The 17,729-nt window shown below is 43.8% G+C and overlaps 1 protein-coding gene across 1 annotated transcript in view; it reads right to left on the bottom strand.

The window, feature by feature from the left end:
* Positions 1-15,743, bottom strand: part of LOC135089900 (GTP-binding protein 10-like) — a 145,985-nt gene extending 130,242 nt beyond the window's left edge. Inside the window, exon 1 of the mRNA XM_063986081.1 lies at positions 14,289-15,743. The gene's annotated coding sequence lies outside the window, so the exon portion shown is untranslated. The remainder of the gene's footprint in view (positions 1-14,288) is intronic.
* Between the last annotated feature and the right edge of the window lie 1,986 nt (positions 15,744-17,729).

The following is a 17,729-nucleotide window of genomic DNA, read 5'->3' as shown; positions in this document are numbered from 1 at the left end:
CCCAGGCGTGTCCTCAAGGTGGACCACACTCTGGAGAATTTAGCAGAATACGGTTTTAAAAATTATGTATAAAAAAAAGTACAGCAAGGGAGATGCCTCAGACTTAATGGCCTTTCTGTGCCTTGTGCTGCGCCGCGTCCATTTGGCTGTTTCGCCGGCAAGAGTTGTACATTTCTCGATTTTGGTTTAGTTTGTCAGAATTTTAAGGGTTTCCGTTATTTAATTTCACAGTTTCCTAAAACAGAACACTAGTGGTGAACAGTTCCTGAGATGGCACAAGTCCTTGCACGTCATTCATTATGCAGCCAGCCAGCCAGCCAGCCACGGCCCTCTGTGGGAGACGAAAGGGTGCAGTGCTGCTGTGCGGTCCACCAAAAATGGTTCCCTCCAGCTTAAAAGTAAGGTAAAACACTATTTTTCATCCTACCGTATACTTTTTTCAAGTACAGTATTTGCCAGGCACGGAGTTTTCCCTCACTAATGAAAAGTTCATACGCTGCACCTTTTTTTCCCCCACCGGGTTCGCCTCGCCAGGTACTAAACACACCTGAACGTTTTTCGCGTCAAATTAATAATGAGCAGCTCAGCAGAAGTGTGGCGCGGCAACGGACGCGCCTCTAACTCTCACGTGTCATTCATTTCATGGGAACACTGCTGTAAAGTCCCACAACACACCTGCTGCTACACTCCCGCTCAAGCCCACACCTGCCACACCCACCATAATCGTAGGTAGTTATCACCACCACCACCACCACCACCATCACCACCACCACCATCATCATCATCATCATCGACCTTCCACAATCACACATCATCATAAAAGTTTTATCCCGAACAAACCCAGAACTAATGGGAAGGATGATGATGATGATGATGATGATGATGATGATGATGATGATGATGATGATGTAAAGTACAAAGCATTTTTCATAATAAATTAAAGCCACTGTGGTATCATGTACGTATATATTAAAAGCACATTAACACATCACCCACACACTGCAACACAGCGTAACATCGGCCACTCAGACACAACAGTCCCGAGCAAGAACCATCGCCAGACACAGCACGGTTCATTGAAAAAAAAAATAAAAATAATAATAATAATAATAATAATAATAATAAATAAATAAATAAATAAATAAATAAATAAATAAATAATAATAATAAATAAACAAATAAGTAAATAAAGATCCTGGCACCATCATGATCTTCTCCACCAACTTTTCCAATCTCTTCCATTCCGCCACAATGTTGCTTTTTGCTGTTTATCTTTTACCGACTTTTCATGGATTTGTTGCGGTAAACTTGTTAGCTGCACGCCTCCGCCTTCCCGCCACGGCCTAGCGCAGCAAAACTTTCTGCTCACTCTCATTCCCATTGTGTCCATCATCTGCATACAACACCAAAGAAATATACAAGTATTTATCACAACAAGTCCTTTACCAGGAAGCTTTGGTATTGTCTGCCATCCTTTGCTATTCAACCTTCCAGTGATCTCTTTCAAGGCGAGAATATCATGCAAACTTGGGAGTCTGATTTTACGCCTTTAGAATCTATTAATTTGTGCAGAAAACAGCAGGGCGTTCTCCTTTTATAAAAGTATAAAATGCCGAGCAAACTCATAATTCCGTCTGGTTTTGCACTTTTGGAATCTATTAACTTAAACAGAAAACAGCGGAGGGTCCTCTGTTCACTGCAGAAGGTTTATAAAAAGTACTAGTCGTGGACGAGCGCTGAGCACACAAGCCCACGGTGCCCACACGCCTGCCAGGAATTCCGGCCACGCCATCAAGGCCACGACAATTCTGCCACGAGTTCGGAAATTTCTGCGGCATGTTATCAAATGGAAGAAAAGACTCTCTCTCTCTCTCTCTCTCTCTCTCTCTCTCTCTCTCTCTCTCTCTCTCTCTCTCTCTGATCACCCGACTAGTCTTAGTAATTATTCCACACGTTCCTAAAACTCAGCCAAATATTCTGCAACAATTTTAATATACTGAATCTGTAACAAAGAGATAGGTAGGCAGCAAGGCAGAGGGAGATAGAGGAATTAGGGTGAAGAAAAACACATGGATGAGAGAGAGAGAGAGAGAGAGAGAGAGAGAGAGAGAGAGAGAGAGAGAGAGAGAGAGAGAGAGAGAGAGAGAGAGAGAGACGGTGGGTAAGGGAAAATACGAATAAACACACGTCATAGGATGAAAGAAGGAGTGAGGGAGGAAAGAAGGGAGAGAAACGAAATGTGCCTAAGGAAGACAGGGAAGGAAGGAGGAAGGGAAGGACAAGTGGAGTAGTTTCCGGAGATGGAGGATGAGGCAGTGAGATACAGTAGAGCCAGGAAAGATGAAATTTTAACATGATCGCTTTACCTCCTTTGATCCGCTCTTCTCCCTTTCCCTCCCTCCCTCCCTCCCTCCCTCTCTCTCTGTCCCTTGATGCTCACAGCTCTCCCCTGCAGCGCACCAGACCATGGCAGGCACGACACGAACCGAGCATGGCGGTGGAAACAGCGCACTAAAGACGCCATGAGGACAGACGGGTATTGGACACTGACCTTAACGTGATGGACTGGAGAAAGTGAAGGAATGTGCTTACCTGAAGGAGACTGAGTGGAGGCGAGTGCTTACCGTATGTTGAATGATGTATAAATGATAAATGAATAATTAAATGAAGGGATGAATGATTTTGCTCGCAGTTCCGTAGATCTATGGAAAACATTTTTTTTTATTTATTTATTTTTATTTTTATTTTTTTTTTTATTTGTGGCAGTATCATCACAATGTATAAAGTAGTATTGAATAACTTTAACTTGGTTCGTATATTTCAAGCCTCTCATGTTTCGAGTTTCCGCCTGAAGAATTTCGGTATTCGTTAATAATGAAAGGTATTTCTCTTTTATTTGACAACGCTAAAATTTTACGCGTCCCATTATAGGCCTAACCTGCATTTTCAACATCACATTCCTTAATTTAACCAGCCGTCACATTTTTGCAGTGAAACAATTAATGACAACAAGGGCATAATTAATATCAGCCCTGTTACACACAAACATTTATTTATTTATTTATTTATTTATTTTCTTTTCAGACAACACTGATCGGTCAAACCTTCGTGGAGATTATCCTTGAAAATAACCCTTTGTTCACCAAGGTTTATTCAGCCAACAATTCACTGAGCACAGTACCAATCACTCGCCCTGACTCACCCACGTGTTGTGTTGTGCTTCTCTTTGTCACGCGGCGCACGAGTAATGAAACTCGTGCACAATGCCCAGCGCAGCAATCACACCTGGTTCACCTGCCTGGTTCATCTTACTCTATCCTCATATCTCAGTTCAGCCTTTTAGATACTCGTAATACCTCAAAGCTTTATGTGTCATTACTTTCATAACAATAATTTTATTTGCATTATTTCCGATTACATTCAGCATCACCCACTCCGGTATTTGCTTCATTAGTAATATTTATAAGTGATCCAGAACACTTGCATTTTCGCAGCTGAGTCCCGGTTGTATTGTTCAATGTGATGGCGCTGCAAATAACGGCCGACTTTTGTGTTGCGTTCCTTTGGCGACCAATTTTTGTCACCTAAAGGAAGACATTTTCAAAACAGTATATCATTTTCCAGTATTTTCTTCTCTTGATACTGAGTTTTAACAATTTATCAAAGCAGCTTACACTTTTTCCCTATCATTCTTTCCTTCTTATCTTGATTAGCAGGTTATGTGCTTGAGTTTAGATTTATTTCCGTGAAACAAAGGGATGTATATCAACTTTAATGCAACAATATTCATATATATATATATATATATATATATATATATATATATATATATATATATATATATATATATATATATATATATATATATATATATATATATATATATATATATATATATATATATATATATATATATATATATATATATATATATATATATATATATCTATATATAATTTTTTTTTCACCACCGAAACACACACACACACACACACACACACACACACACACAAAAGAGAGAGAGAGAGAGAGAGAGAGAGAGAGAGAGAGAGAGAGAGAGAGAGAGAGAGAGAGAGAGAGAGAGACGGTTGCAGTAATTGCTTGCCTTGTTAGTCTCGCTTTTGGTTTGTTCTCAACTTCATTGTTGGACTGATTTTTTTTCCGTTTCCCGTTTTCCTCTAAACTTTTTTGTGACATCGGGATACACAGAACATGAGCACCACGAGGATATGCATGCACGACCCTCGGGAGGCAGGAGGAGGGGAAGAGAAAGAAGGAGGAAGAAGGCACACTCATATTTTTTAGATCCTCACCGAGATCTTTCTGAATCGTGCTTGACCAAGGTTCCATTCAAAACCCGTGCAGCTTAAAATCACAAACAAGTGTCTGTGTGTGTCTAGAGAGAGAGAGAGAGAGAGAGAGAGAGAGAGAGAGAGAGAGAGAGAGAGAGAGAGAGAGAGAGAGAGAGAGAGAGAGAGAGAGAGAGAGAGAGAGAGATGAAAGCAAGAGAGAGAAGGGAGTAGAACGGAGGAAAGCAGGAATGAAAAGACGAGAGATGGTCAAGGGGGTGAAAGAAAAATAGAAAAATAAAAGTAAAGGAGTGAGCAATCCGGAGGGAAAAAACGGAGCCAGGGAAGAGAAGGCAAAGGGTGATGAGCTGCCACCACCTGGGTACTCTCCAGGGGAAGGAAGGGTCGCAGCCACCCGGGCACTGCGTCACCACTGAGTACACAACTAACAGCCTGAGGTGCAGCGCCAGGAGCGAGGAAGGCTCCGTAACAACCGTACAAAGTGACGCTGCCACCACTGCTGCTTCCTTATCTCACCACCCGAGCGTGTGCGCCGTTATAAAGCTTCATTAATATTTCACGAAACAACTGCATTTTTGTTAAAAGCTTGCGCTGGCCTCTCGTAAGCTTAAATAAACAGTATATATGTTTGTTTGTTTTTTCTTCTGTTGACATGCCCGCTGCACTCTGCAGAAATATATTACTTTAAAAGCATGCGTGCATAACGCAGTATTATGTGTTCTTCCTACACAAGGTTGTGCTGGAACCATTCTGCCCGACAACAGCCAGCGTGGTCCACCACGCTGAACAAATGTGCAGCTAACACACAAAATTGTCTTAACTTATATACGAATAGAAATTAACTAATTAATTAATTAATTAATTGGTTAGTTAACTAGATAATTAAACTATAAGGACAAGAAAAGAGTATTTAAAGACATTTTCCAAAACACCATATTTTTGCCTCCAATATAAGGGATAGGGACAGACGGAATATTGTGTCTTCACGGCTCTCTCTCTCTCTCTCTCTCTCTCTCTCTCTCTCTCTCTCTCTCTCTCTCTCTCTCTCTCTCTCTCTCTCTCTCTCTGTCTCATATTTCCAGACACGTAACACAGTCAACTCCGTGGGCAGCCTTGTGTGGCTCCTCAGCGAGCCCACCAATACATCCTCCAGGCACCAACCAAGCGCCATGCACCGAAGAAGCAGGCAACACACACACACAGTGGATGTAACCAGTTTAGGCGCAGCCTCCCATACGTCTTTCCCTGCAGGGCTCGCCAAAAAAAAGCGCCGCCCCGCGCCGCCCCGCCCCGCCCCGCCCCGCCGCGCTGCGCCGCGCTGACTGAGGCCTTACATTATCGTGCACCCCCGCGTCGCCCTTACCACACCGCCACCACAAAAGAACTATTGGTCGTTGCAATTTCCGGAAACCAATTTTGAGTCAGTGTTCATTCCCAAAGAATAGTCTGGGCCGCCGCGGCAGAAATATTGCCACTGTGCGTTATTGGGGACTGCGGGATTCCATTCACACCGCGGCCTGGGTTCATCACTGCCTCATAACTTAATTTATATCAGGAAGGACCTGCAACCCAAGATTTCCGGTATTTGAGGAGTAATGGCTTTGTGTGTGCGTCTGTGTGTGTTTGAGAGAGAGAGAGAGAGAGAGAGAGAGAGAGAGAGAGAGAGAGAGAGAGAGAGAGAGAGAGAGAGAGAGAGAGAGGTTATTTCATCATGTGACACTAGCCAAACACAGCGATGTAGGGTGGAGCAGCGTGGGGGCTGAGGTCAAACAGTCAGTCCCGTGTGTGGCAGCGCTGGGCTGAGAGGTGATGCCACGGCTCATTCCTTATCGCTGGCAAAGCCGCACAATCTCACCAAACCGCAGGTGCAGATCAAATAAGAGATGCAATCAATGGCATGATGCAGGGACTGGTGGGCGGGGTAACTCGGTTATCTATCGATTGCCAAATATGCAAGGAGCCTGTGCCTCCGCTGCCCTCACCCAGTGACCCGCGTGCACTGAAGATCCCACCAAGGGGCTTCAGTGCCACTCGGAATAGACAACGCTGTGCTGGACGGGGCAAGAAAAAAATAGAACAGAATCCACAGCCACCAGCATATACTGTAAGCAGTCAATGGATCGATGAAAAAATAGAACAGAATCCACAGCCACCAGCATATACTGTAAGCAGTCAAGGGATCGATGAAAAAAGAAAAAAAAAAAAAAGAAAAATCTTCACACCACACAGTGTATGAAAATGATGGTGAAAGTGGATGGTAATCTGCCATAGCAAGGTAAGAGGAGGCGGGAGTAAGTCACCACCACGTAATTTTATAAGATTTCCCCCACCTTAAAAAATTTAAACAGGCTTGAAATTAAAAAGACGTAAAAAGGATCACGTTGTGGCGGGGAGCCACCGTGTTTGTCTTGATGATTATATGAATATTATGCAAGTCAGCAGCTTGATGGCGTCAGCACCTGTCATTGTGAGCCATAAGCCGCCCGAGATGTGGCTGGAAGGAGGCCGCGGCCTGGTGGAGGTGTGGAGTGGAGTGGGGAGGAGAGGAGCAGCTCGGCGAGTACCTTGTTATTTTGGTTAACAGGACAGCCCGTCCAGATTAATGGCGGTGACAATGCCATCACGGCTCCCCGCCCCGCACCAAACCCTTGCTTGCTGCCGGCCTCGAGGACACAGCCTCCTCATCCCTCCTCGGCACGCTGGCCGCTTTAGCACAACACTCTTGATTGACGAGCAAAGGACAGGAGGAGAGGAAAGGAAAGAAGAGGAGACATTTTTGTCGGCTTCCTTGGGATGAAGCGGAGCTCCACCCCCCCTCATCCACCACCCCCCACTAACCGTTCCTGAGAGAATAGGAAAAAACTGCATGGAAGTTTTTGCAGGAATGATATGAGTGATCGCCAATAGAATAACTACCATGGTACAGTGAGGAAAGGTCATAAATTCATTCAGAAGAGCAAAAATTTTGTTGTATCTCAGTTGCAGATTGCAGTTTGAAGTCTGTCTAATCAGCAATTGAAAGCTGTAATTGTTAAACTTTCCGTGATATTGAAGGATAAGGAACTCCAGACACTAACGACGCTAGTGAAGAAAAGTTTGGCCTTCCCCGGCGAGAATCATTAACCCTTACGGTGCCGGAGCCGCACGGGTGGCTTAACCGCTCGTCAATATTACGCCAAGAGCGCCACGATCACAAACACTGCCGATAGCAAACCCGAGGCCATGAGATCACCACACCTTTTTAGTTTGTAGTGCACTTTGGCTTCCTCACGCCGCTCTGCAGCCACTGATATACCAGGTGTGTCATGTGCAAGGTACGTGTGAGTGACGCCAGGTAAGCTTCGATCTTGACGTAGGTGCTTCTCGAGGGAAATTCTGAAGGTCCCCCCCCAGTTTGTTGACCTTTGTTAGCAGCACTCACACCTAACTTTTCATTTCATCTAATATATCACAACGAAGAGAAAAAAAAAAAAAATCTACTTAAATATTATGGAAACCTATGAATACTTTACATACATTTTTTGTTATAGATACAAAAATAATAAGAAGAAAAAACTTTAGTCTGAAATACAAGCTCATACGAAGCACACACACACACACACACACACACACACACACACACACACACACACACACACACACACTCACACACACACACACACACACACAAATACAACACACCTTCTCCCTCCCTCTACACTGGCAGTTTCACTTGGTCCCCCTCTACCATTGCATTAATCTCTATAAATACCCTTTACTTGTCCCGCGTCTTACTAATGACCCACTCTCTTCATCATTTGTTTTATCCTTTTTTTGTCTTCTTACCCAGTCTTTCTCTCTCTCTCTCTCTCTCTCTCTCTCTCTCTCTCTCTCTCTCTCTCTCTCTCTCTCTCTCTCTCTCTCTCTCTCTCTCTCTAACACTAATTAGCTTGTAAAACGAAGAGAGAGAGAGAGAGAGAGAGAGAGAGAGAGAGAGAGAGAGAGAGAGAGAGAGAGAGAGAGAGAGAGAGAGAAAGAGAGAGAGAGAATGGCCAGGGCGGAATAGGGAAAGTGGGTAAATTATAAAAGAAAGCAAGTAATGTGTGTGTGTGTGTGTGTGTGTGTGTGTGTGTGTGTGTGTGTGTGTGTGTGTGTGTGTGTGTGTGTGTGTGTGTGTGTGTGTGTGTGTGTGTGTGTGTGTGTGTGTGTGTGTGTGTGTGTGTGTGTGTGTGTGTGTGTGTGTGTGTGTGTGTGTGTGTGTGTGTGTGTGTGTGTGTGTGTGTGTGTGTGCATCTCAATAAAGACGGCATGAAGTGGGGCTGGAAAAGAGGACGAGAAATGTACGAGGAAAATGGAAGCAGGTAATACTGGACAGAGCGTGGAGTATTGAGCTGTGTGTCTACGCTTCCCCGATTTCGTCCGTCAGGTGTGAGTGAATGAGATACCTCGCATGATGGATAGGAAGCCGCTGGACTGGGAGAGACAGTTACCAGGTTAGGAGCGCCCGCTGTGAGGGGTGGTGAAGATACAACGAACAGCAGCAATGTGATGGAGAAAGATGAACCAGCGCAGCAGGACAGACGCCGCGAGACAATTGCTCTTGGTGTGACTAGCATAGCGTTCTGAGGGAAGACAGCGGGAAGACACACTTTATTACTTAAACTCTAGACAAGGAATTAAGTCAGTAAGTGAGTGATTCCGTCTACTACAAAGGATGCGGTTCAGCGTACCTTGGAAGACTCTATGAGGCGGTGAAGACTACAGACTAAAGGTGGAATATCTACATTGCGAGAGGATGTGTTGTATGTTAGCAAAGAGAAGCGTGTTTACTTAACAGTGGAAAGGCAAGGAATTGTTTCGCTAAGGCACCACAGCCTCGCTGCCCTCCATCAACAAACACCACACTGAACACAAGTAACAGAAACACGAGTCTGGAAATTCTACAGCGAGTGTCTTGTGGGAGGCGATGCAGTTGTTATACACTTTTGCCAATCATCAGGACTGCCACAGGGATCAGTTTTCGAGCTCTCAAAGGCATTTTCTTTTCTACTGATGATATCCTTACTATATCGCTAGAATCATATAAACAGTCTTGAAAAACCATTGACTTCGTTTTAAGTTGAAATCTACATTCATCTGTGTGTTTTCTACGATCTTTCATTACTCTTGGATGATGTTAATATTTCATAATGAGGCAATGTTGACATGGCGCGGATTTTTCATGGAAAGAGCGAACACAAAGCTACATAGTTTCCATTAAAGCATACAAGCTGTACAAAACAAAGGTACAGTTTCTGCCCGAGAGCGATTATTAAACTTCTCATTCCAACTTCCACTGGCAAATATTTGTTGAATACATATTTTTCGGAGGAGAATTACGCAAGGAAGGAAAATCAAATACATTTCATTTATTATTAAGGCAACGTATATCCTGTTTCATCACACACGACCTAATGCTTCCCCTCTCGTTTCCTTCACCGCCCTTCATCTCTTCACTTTTCGCCTCACATTAGGTGTACGCCAAACACCACTGTTCACTCATACCAACACACACACACACACTCTCTCTCTCTCTCTCTCTCTCTCTCTCTCTCTCTCTCTCTCTCTCTCTCTCTCTCTCGATTTTTTTTTCTTTTTCTTCTTCTAATTCTTGAAATATCACAAAGTTTTCATTTGAGAACAAGTTATCATGAAAGTTTAACCTCTCTCCTCTCTCTCTCTCTCTCTCTCTCTCTCTCTCTCTCTCTCTCTCGCTCTCTCTCTCTCTCGCTCTCTCTCTCTCAATTTCTTTTTTTCTTTTTTCTTTTTCTAATTCTTGAAATATCACAAAGTTTTCATTTGATAGGAAGTTATCATGAAAGTTTAACGAAAGACAAAAAAAAAAAAAAAACCGCACCTTGAATTAGGGTTAAAAATGCAATGGTGAGCGAACATGGCTTGCGTGACGTCACCTGGAGCCATTGGTTGCAAGTTTAGCCATTACTATTGCATGGGAGCCTGTCATTACCTCACCGACAATGCTTTCCCACAAGGCTTCCTTTAACTGTTTGGCAGCTAACGACAGTATGACGCTTGTTACCTTATTACTACTACTACTACTACTACTGCTACTATTACTACCATTATTAGCCTCTCTCCTTCCCACCCACATGTCAAGAAACACTTACAAAATCGTATCAAAAAACATGAGAACAGCTTAAAAATAATATATTGTTTGTGTAATGGACTTGTTGGATATCAGGACCACAAAACATTCCTAACACTCCCTTAAAATGCCTCACCAACATTTGTCATTGCAATAAAAAAAGAAAGGTTATTTTGCTCTCAGTGGTCAGAACGCTCAATGCAGAGAGAGAGAGAGAGAGAGAGAGAGAGAGAGAGAGAGAGAGAGAGAGAGAGAGAGAGAGAGAGAGAGAGAGAGAGAGAGAGAGAGAGAGAGAGAGAGATAGCAAAAGAATATTATGAAGGAGAGATGTGAAGGGTAGATGGAAGCCCTGAGTAGGCAGGGATAGGGAGTGACGGGATTATGAACGAGTTAGGCAAGTTGGAGCAGGTTGTACAATTGCAAAGATCACACTCAATGTCATGATGAAATGTGACACTATTTTTGTGTGCTAGCGTGATTCTAGTACTCACCAGTGCATGACGCTTCGTCTATCCCTGAACACTGGTACACTCTCCCCTTCGTCAGGATCACGGCACGTCAACACTTCGAGCAAGAAAACACAAGAATACTTTGCGCAATCTGCTACGCACAGCAGCCTCTTCCCGCCATCGGCGTACGATAATATTAAATGTCATTCATAATCATTCGTCTTTTCACATTTATATATCATGAAATTGTGTTTTCTTTTTCTCTTTTTTTAACAAAACAATAAGAAGGATATAGCTGAAAGATCCATAAGAAAAACAAGAAAAAAAAGGAAATGAGATTGCTAATGGAGGATCATCTCGACATTTTGAACATTTTCTTGGCTTGTCAATACAGTATGAAGGTAAAATCAAAATAAGACTGATTAGGAAAATAAAAAGGAAAAAATAAATGCACAAAAAAAACCATAATGCAAACAAAATTATGTAATAGGAATGGATTGGTAACTTATAGCAAATGCTCGTTTAGCCTAATCAGTAAAACAATTAGTGTGGGTCACTAATATGGTCTTTATTTACAATTTATATGTAATATTTTCATCACAAAAAATATTTTTATTCATATTCAGCAAAAAAATAGTCAATCATCACTGTTTAGAGAAAAATATACATATATATAGATAGATATAACAGAGAGCGGCTAGCTGCCTTGCGGTTGCCAGTTTGTGTTTTAAGGTTTGTGAGAGGTACGTGTCTACGTATTCGTGTCGTCAGTGGACAGTGACATATATTGAAGACCACGGGAGTTAGGAAGCTAGCAGTGGGTGTAAGTGACGAGGCGTTGAGCAGCTCGGTGAGTACTGAACAGGGAAGCTTAATTGGTACAGAGTATGCATTTGTTCCAAGTGTTGTGTTCAAAGTTAACTAGCTGTCCCCTTGTTTCCCTGTCACCTGTGCTCATAATAGCATGTTGTGTTCCTAGCTGTCGTGCGAACTGCGGATGCTCAAAGGAGTGTTGATAAACATATATGTGCGCTGCTGAAGACTTAGTTGAATGATTAGCCACAAATAGCGATGAAACAGATTATGTAAACCAGTAGTTCACAAACTTTTTTTTTTTCGTCTTTTCCCCTTTCAACCAGTTCACCTGTTAGGATTTCCTCCTTCATAGAGTGAAAAGGAAATGTAAAAACTCGTACAAAGTCATTACTAAAGGCAATCCTAGCATAAATTTTGATTTGTATTTATATATAGTACTTCAACAAAACTTAACAACCATATTATGAGTTTTTTTTTTTTTTTTTCTGTCGGCCAATAGCTGGTAGTTTTTATTTCCCTCAATAGATTTTCCCCCTGAAATCCTAAAATTTCCCCCAGGTTGGAAAATAGTGCTGTAAAGTATTAACAACAGTCCGGCTTTTGTTCGTAAACAAAGAGCAGACAGCTTCGAACACGCACACACGCAGATGTGTACACAGAGGATAGACTTTGGAACAAGTGCAGTGGTGGTGGTGGTGGTGGTGGTGCAAGAGACGAATTCCACGCTCTTGTCTCACTGTAAAGGGGAAATTGTGGCACTGCGTGATATGTATGCAGTGTTCAAAAGTATTATACTTAATAAGCCATTTCGTTTTGAATATGTTTATTTCATACTGCATGTATTTTTGCATAATTTCATAAATTTTGATGGAGATGCATTGCTTACTTATTCATAAAGTCTGAGTGGATTCAATCAACTCAGTTCAATTCATTCTAAAAACACACACACACACACACACACAGAGACACACACCAGTCAGCGCGGGCTGGTACACTAAGCAGGGTGGATGCTAACGTGCAATGCAATTTCGTGGGTCCAGGGCGAATACTGGTTAGCACGTTAGTCAGATTGAGCTAAATAGTGCAGCTGTTTTTATAAGATTACAGACTGGAACTGCAAAGTGGTTGGAGGTGACAGGTGAAGAGATGTGGGACGGGGACAGGTGTGGGCAGCTGGCTTTGAGAGGATACAGGAGATTAAGGAATGCAAATCATGAGATGAAATATCCGTCGGTGTGAGTGGAAAAGGTAGGAAGCCGCTTTATTGATTAACTGAGACACGGCAGGAAGACAGGTTAAAGTATTAAGTCGCGGGAGGAATCACTCTTGACAGAAAGCACTACGAGTATATTAAAACTATAGGCTCAACTCATGATGCTAAGTCACTTCGCGCCTCCATCAAAGTGCAGTTTTGATCAGCATTGTTTCGTCATTACTGGGCGGAGGTGGGCGAAGACTGTAATCCATGTCTGTGCTGAGTGAAAGCCCCGCCCACACTCAATTTGGTCCTGTCACCTGTCACCTCTCTCTCTCCATTACTTGCTTTGTATACTGAGTTGTTGCAGGGAAGCCAAAACGTAGGTAGTGTTCTGTCACACAAAATATATGTATCTAAGACCTACATCAGTCAGAGGAACCAGAACAACGCGGCACAAAATCATTTCATTAAACTTGAGAGGCCAAACCAGATTTTAAAATTAAAACTTTTTTTTTTTTCGTTCAGGTAGTTCCAATTCCTAATCATGTATAAGTTATATTTTTAATAAACATTATTAACTGAGTGTAACAAGCATGGCGAAGCGTTCCCGCGGTGTTATTATTACTGGAACTGTTCCAGGCCAATGTACGGCTCGTTGTGCGCCACCATTTGCTGTCTCATTTGTAGATATGAATTTGTTGTCTGTAATATCTTATTATTTACTGTGCAGCAACCTCTGGCAACTTGTTAACTGTGTATATATGAAACACTCATTATGATACTTACTTATTATTAGGTTTAGGGGAAGCATAGTTACTAGTGAAATGTATACGTATTAAAAGTTTGCGTGTGTGTGTGTGTGTGTGTGTGTGTGTGTGTGTGTGTGTGTGTGTGTGTGTGTGTGTGTGTGTGTTTCAGCACTCAGTGAGATAACAAGACCTTTCCTGCATCGTGGGGTATATTCATCAATCCAAAGGATCATTCAGCAGACACCGACTGACCCACAGGAAAACTGGCTTATAAAAAGCATCGCCGCTTGCATAATACAGATAATTAAGTAACATTTTAGCTTGTTAGTATAAAGGTGGCACAAGTGAGGAGGGATAGTGGGAGCTAATGACTTTGGAAAACAGAAAAAAAAGATGAAAAAGCAAGATATTGATTGCAGTGGATGCGGGTGGCTGTCGTGGGCACCACATCCCGCAATTTCATCCCAGTGGTATTGCAGTACAGTTTGCTCTGAAGCAATATTTGCACCAAGTAAAAACTAAAGGTGCTGCGTAAAGGTGACGAAGTTCCCAAAAGTAACTCAATGTAGAATAGTTTCACTAGAAGAATCTGTGGTTTTCTGGGTGAACAGCTATTATTTAGAAATGTAAAGTTATACTTACATTTCACGTTGACTCTTGCGACGGCCGCTTGTGTCCACGCCGCCAGCAGCAGCCAGGGTGCTAGTCCGCCCAGCCCAGGTAGACTTGGCAGACCGTCCGTTGCCGCCCGTCTGCATGCTGCCACCAAAGCCGTCATGGCTTTCCTGCACGCCTTGTAAGGCACCACCTCCAACACCGCCGCCGCCGCCACCCGCCGGCACTAGTCACTGACTGCTGCTGCCACACACCACACACCCACCTTTGGCCGCCCTTACTAATGCCCGTCGTGTTCAGTGTTCAGGGCGGGAAATGTCAAACCGCGGCATAAACTTTTCTGTTTCACCACACCAGTTCTTGTGTTTCCAAGCTTACGACAACTGAGTGAGTGTATGGCTGAGTGAAAGAGACGTCACAAAGTTCTCACCTGCCTGTTTGCTCTTCCCTGACCTCCTCCTCACTCTCGCTCTCTCTGCTTCTCCCCAGCTACCGTCCATATCTCCCTCAGTAGTCACAAGCACTCATCCCTGAAGCACCTCTCCCTCTCCCTGTCCCTGCCGTCCCTGTGCCTTGCCCTCCTCACTGCAGGGCACTCGTTTCCCTCCTCATCCCTTGTCACAGCAGCGTTAAAGAGAAAGGCGAGTCTCTCTCTCTCTCTCTCTCTCTCTCTCTCTCTCTCTCTCTCTCTCTCTCTCTCTCTCTCTCTCTCTCTCTCTCTCTCTCTCTCGTACCCCCGGGCCTCATCGTTACCGTTCACCTTTGCCTTGCACTTGATCCGGTTTACCATCCAACTCTAATTCATTTTTATTCTATTATTTTTTTCAGCTTCTCTTCCCCATCCATCTCTTCCGTATCTATTAACCTCACCCTCCCTTCCGGTGAGGCCCACAGCAATGATCTACAGTGCATCTCTCTTATCACCAACGAGGATTAGTCCTAAGACCTTCCTGTTTTCTCACGCTCACTGTTTATTTTATATTGTTAGGAAGGTATATCTGCATGTGTATATATGTATTACTCTTGTGCGTGTGTATGTGTGGTGTGTTACGTGATATATCCTCCCTTAAGCCTTGTATGTGTGTGGTGCTATCAGTGTGTGTGTGTGTGTGTGTGTGTGTGTGTGTGTGTGTGTGTGTGTGTGTCAGTGTGTCGTGGCCATCATCACCACCAGTATTAATACATCCCCGAGCCTTGCACAGCACAGCACAGCACAGCACAGCACAGCACAGCACGGCAATGCCAACAACAGTGAGGGTCTTGTGCACAACCTGGAAGAAAAAACAGAGAGGGGAATTAATTAAAAAAAAAAAAAGTAAAGCGTGATTCTTCATTTGGCATGATAAAACAACATTGAAAAGGAATTCTGAAAACTTACTGAAGGAAATGGGGAGTAAAGTGTTATCCCTGTTAGTGTATGTGTGTGTGTGTGTGTGTGTTCAGGAATTGAAGCATAGCAGGAGATTGATTGAAATTTTATTGTGTGTTGTGTGCTATGCGAGTATTTGGGGGATGGGGGAAGGTGGTGGTGGTGGTGGTGGTGGTGGTTGTGATGGAGCACTTCCTAGTCGACACCGCCGTGCTCTTTGTTATAATACATATATAAATCTCTATAGTATTGAATGTACCTATGTATGCAGCTTAAGTGCGTCTTTATGTACACGTGTCGGCTATTGATTCAATGATTCTTTACTAATTTATTCAATCTTTTTCCTCGAATCATCGCCAGAAAACAAAGGTGTAAATTTCACCTTCCGGTTTCTGTCACTCCCTCTGCCACAGTGAATGTCACACACACACACACACACACACACACACACACACACACACACACACAAACACACACACACACACACTGTCGTCAGAGAGAGAGAGAGAGAGAGAGAGAGAGAGAGAGAGAGAGAGAGAGAGAGAGAGAGAGAGAGAGAGAGAGAGAGAGAGAGAGAGAGAGAGAGGTGACTTTTTTTACTTTTTTTTTTTCTTGAGTACAACAAAAAACTCATGTGGATTTTACAAGTGGTTCAGTAAGGTCAGTTAGTTGAGAGTGGTGTTGCTTTGGCGTGTTTCTTGCTAACAGCTATTCTCATACAGCAGGAGGATAATGTAAAAATTATGCACATTACAGAAGCAAATAGCGGCATATGCTTTAGTGAATCTGCATAAAAGTCGCTTTGTAGTCTCTTATGAGCGGAGGGAAATCGTGAAAGAGAAGCATGACGTGCCGCTCTTTTTAGCAGCTAGGCAACAAAGCAGTGTAGCAGACACCGGCGCTTTGCCAGCACGGACCTGCGCTGCTGACAGAGAGAGACCAGCGAGAACTTAATTACAAGTAGCTTTCGGCTGCTCAGCTCGGCCTGCGACACACACCCACACGCAGGAAGGTGGGGGGGGGTTCTGCTATAAAGAGGGAAGGGTCTGGGATGAACATGTATCTGTAGTAAAGTTGGTCATCGAGGCGTATTATCGTGTTTTACCCTTGATGAGGATCCATTTTGCCTGCCGGGGAGTGGTGAACGCGGGGGGGCGGGTGTCGGGGTGACGCGGGAGGTTGTATGGCATGGGGGCGGGGGTTGTTTGATGTCTGGAGTTAAGGGTGCTCACTTCCACTCGTTACAACTCTCCCGTAACCCCTCGACTTCCGAATACGACGAGGCTTGCCGTTAAATGTCGTAACACTGCGATGCTTTACAGTAAGTGCACAGTGGGCGTGCTATAAAGTTAGTCAGCTCCAGCCTAAAAGCCAAGTATACGATGTTTGGATGTACAGGGGCACGCTGTCCACTACTCGTAATCGCCGCTGCAGACACAGGCAAAAGTTTATTCTTGGTGTGCATCCAAAGGTCTGGGTTACAAACGCTGGCGTGCGTATGCCGCGGTATAGTTTTTTACGCCTGTTGTTTGATGTGTCAGGCGCCAGATGAATGGTAAAGGCGGGTAATCGAGGCAAGAGCGTTCAGGCATCGCTACTGGTTCACCAGTTTTTTTTTTTTTTTTTCTCATGTCGCTGTGCCGTTTAAAACTATCTACAAACTACCCATCCGCGTGCACTCTTGCACTCCGTGTGAAGCACACACTACACATTCAGTCCAGCAGTTCAACTAAACGATGTACATGGGCCTTCATCTCTCTCTTCCACACACACACACACACACACACACACACACACACACACACACACACACACACACACACACACACACACACACACACACACACACGGCCAGACTGACACACTTGACGCCTGCGAGTGATGTGCTACACAGGGTTGGCGTGTGGGTTGTGTAGTGGTCGCCTCAAGCGCCAACCTGCTCACTTTTCATCAGGTGTTTTCATTACGTGGATGGCTTGTGTGGCTGGTGAAGGAGCGAACTGTCGCGGACCTGTCAGCCAGTGAATGACTCTCACGGCACTCAAGAGGGCGGTAAATGTGGTTCCCTTCTCGGCAGTGGAGGGACGAGTGTTCCCTCA

This window comes from Scylla paramamosain, chromosome 34 (genome assembly GCF_035594125.1).
Source record: "Scylla paramamosain isolate STU-SP2022 chromosome 34, ASM3559412v1, whole genome shotgun sequence".
NCBI classification, from domain to species: domain Eukaryota; kingdom Metazoa; phylum Arthropoda; class Malacostraca; order Decapoda; family Portunidae; genus Scylla; species Scylla paramamosain.
This window is presented reverse-complemented; position numbering and strand designations above follow the sequence as displayed.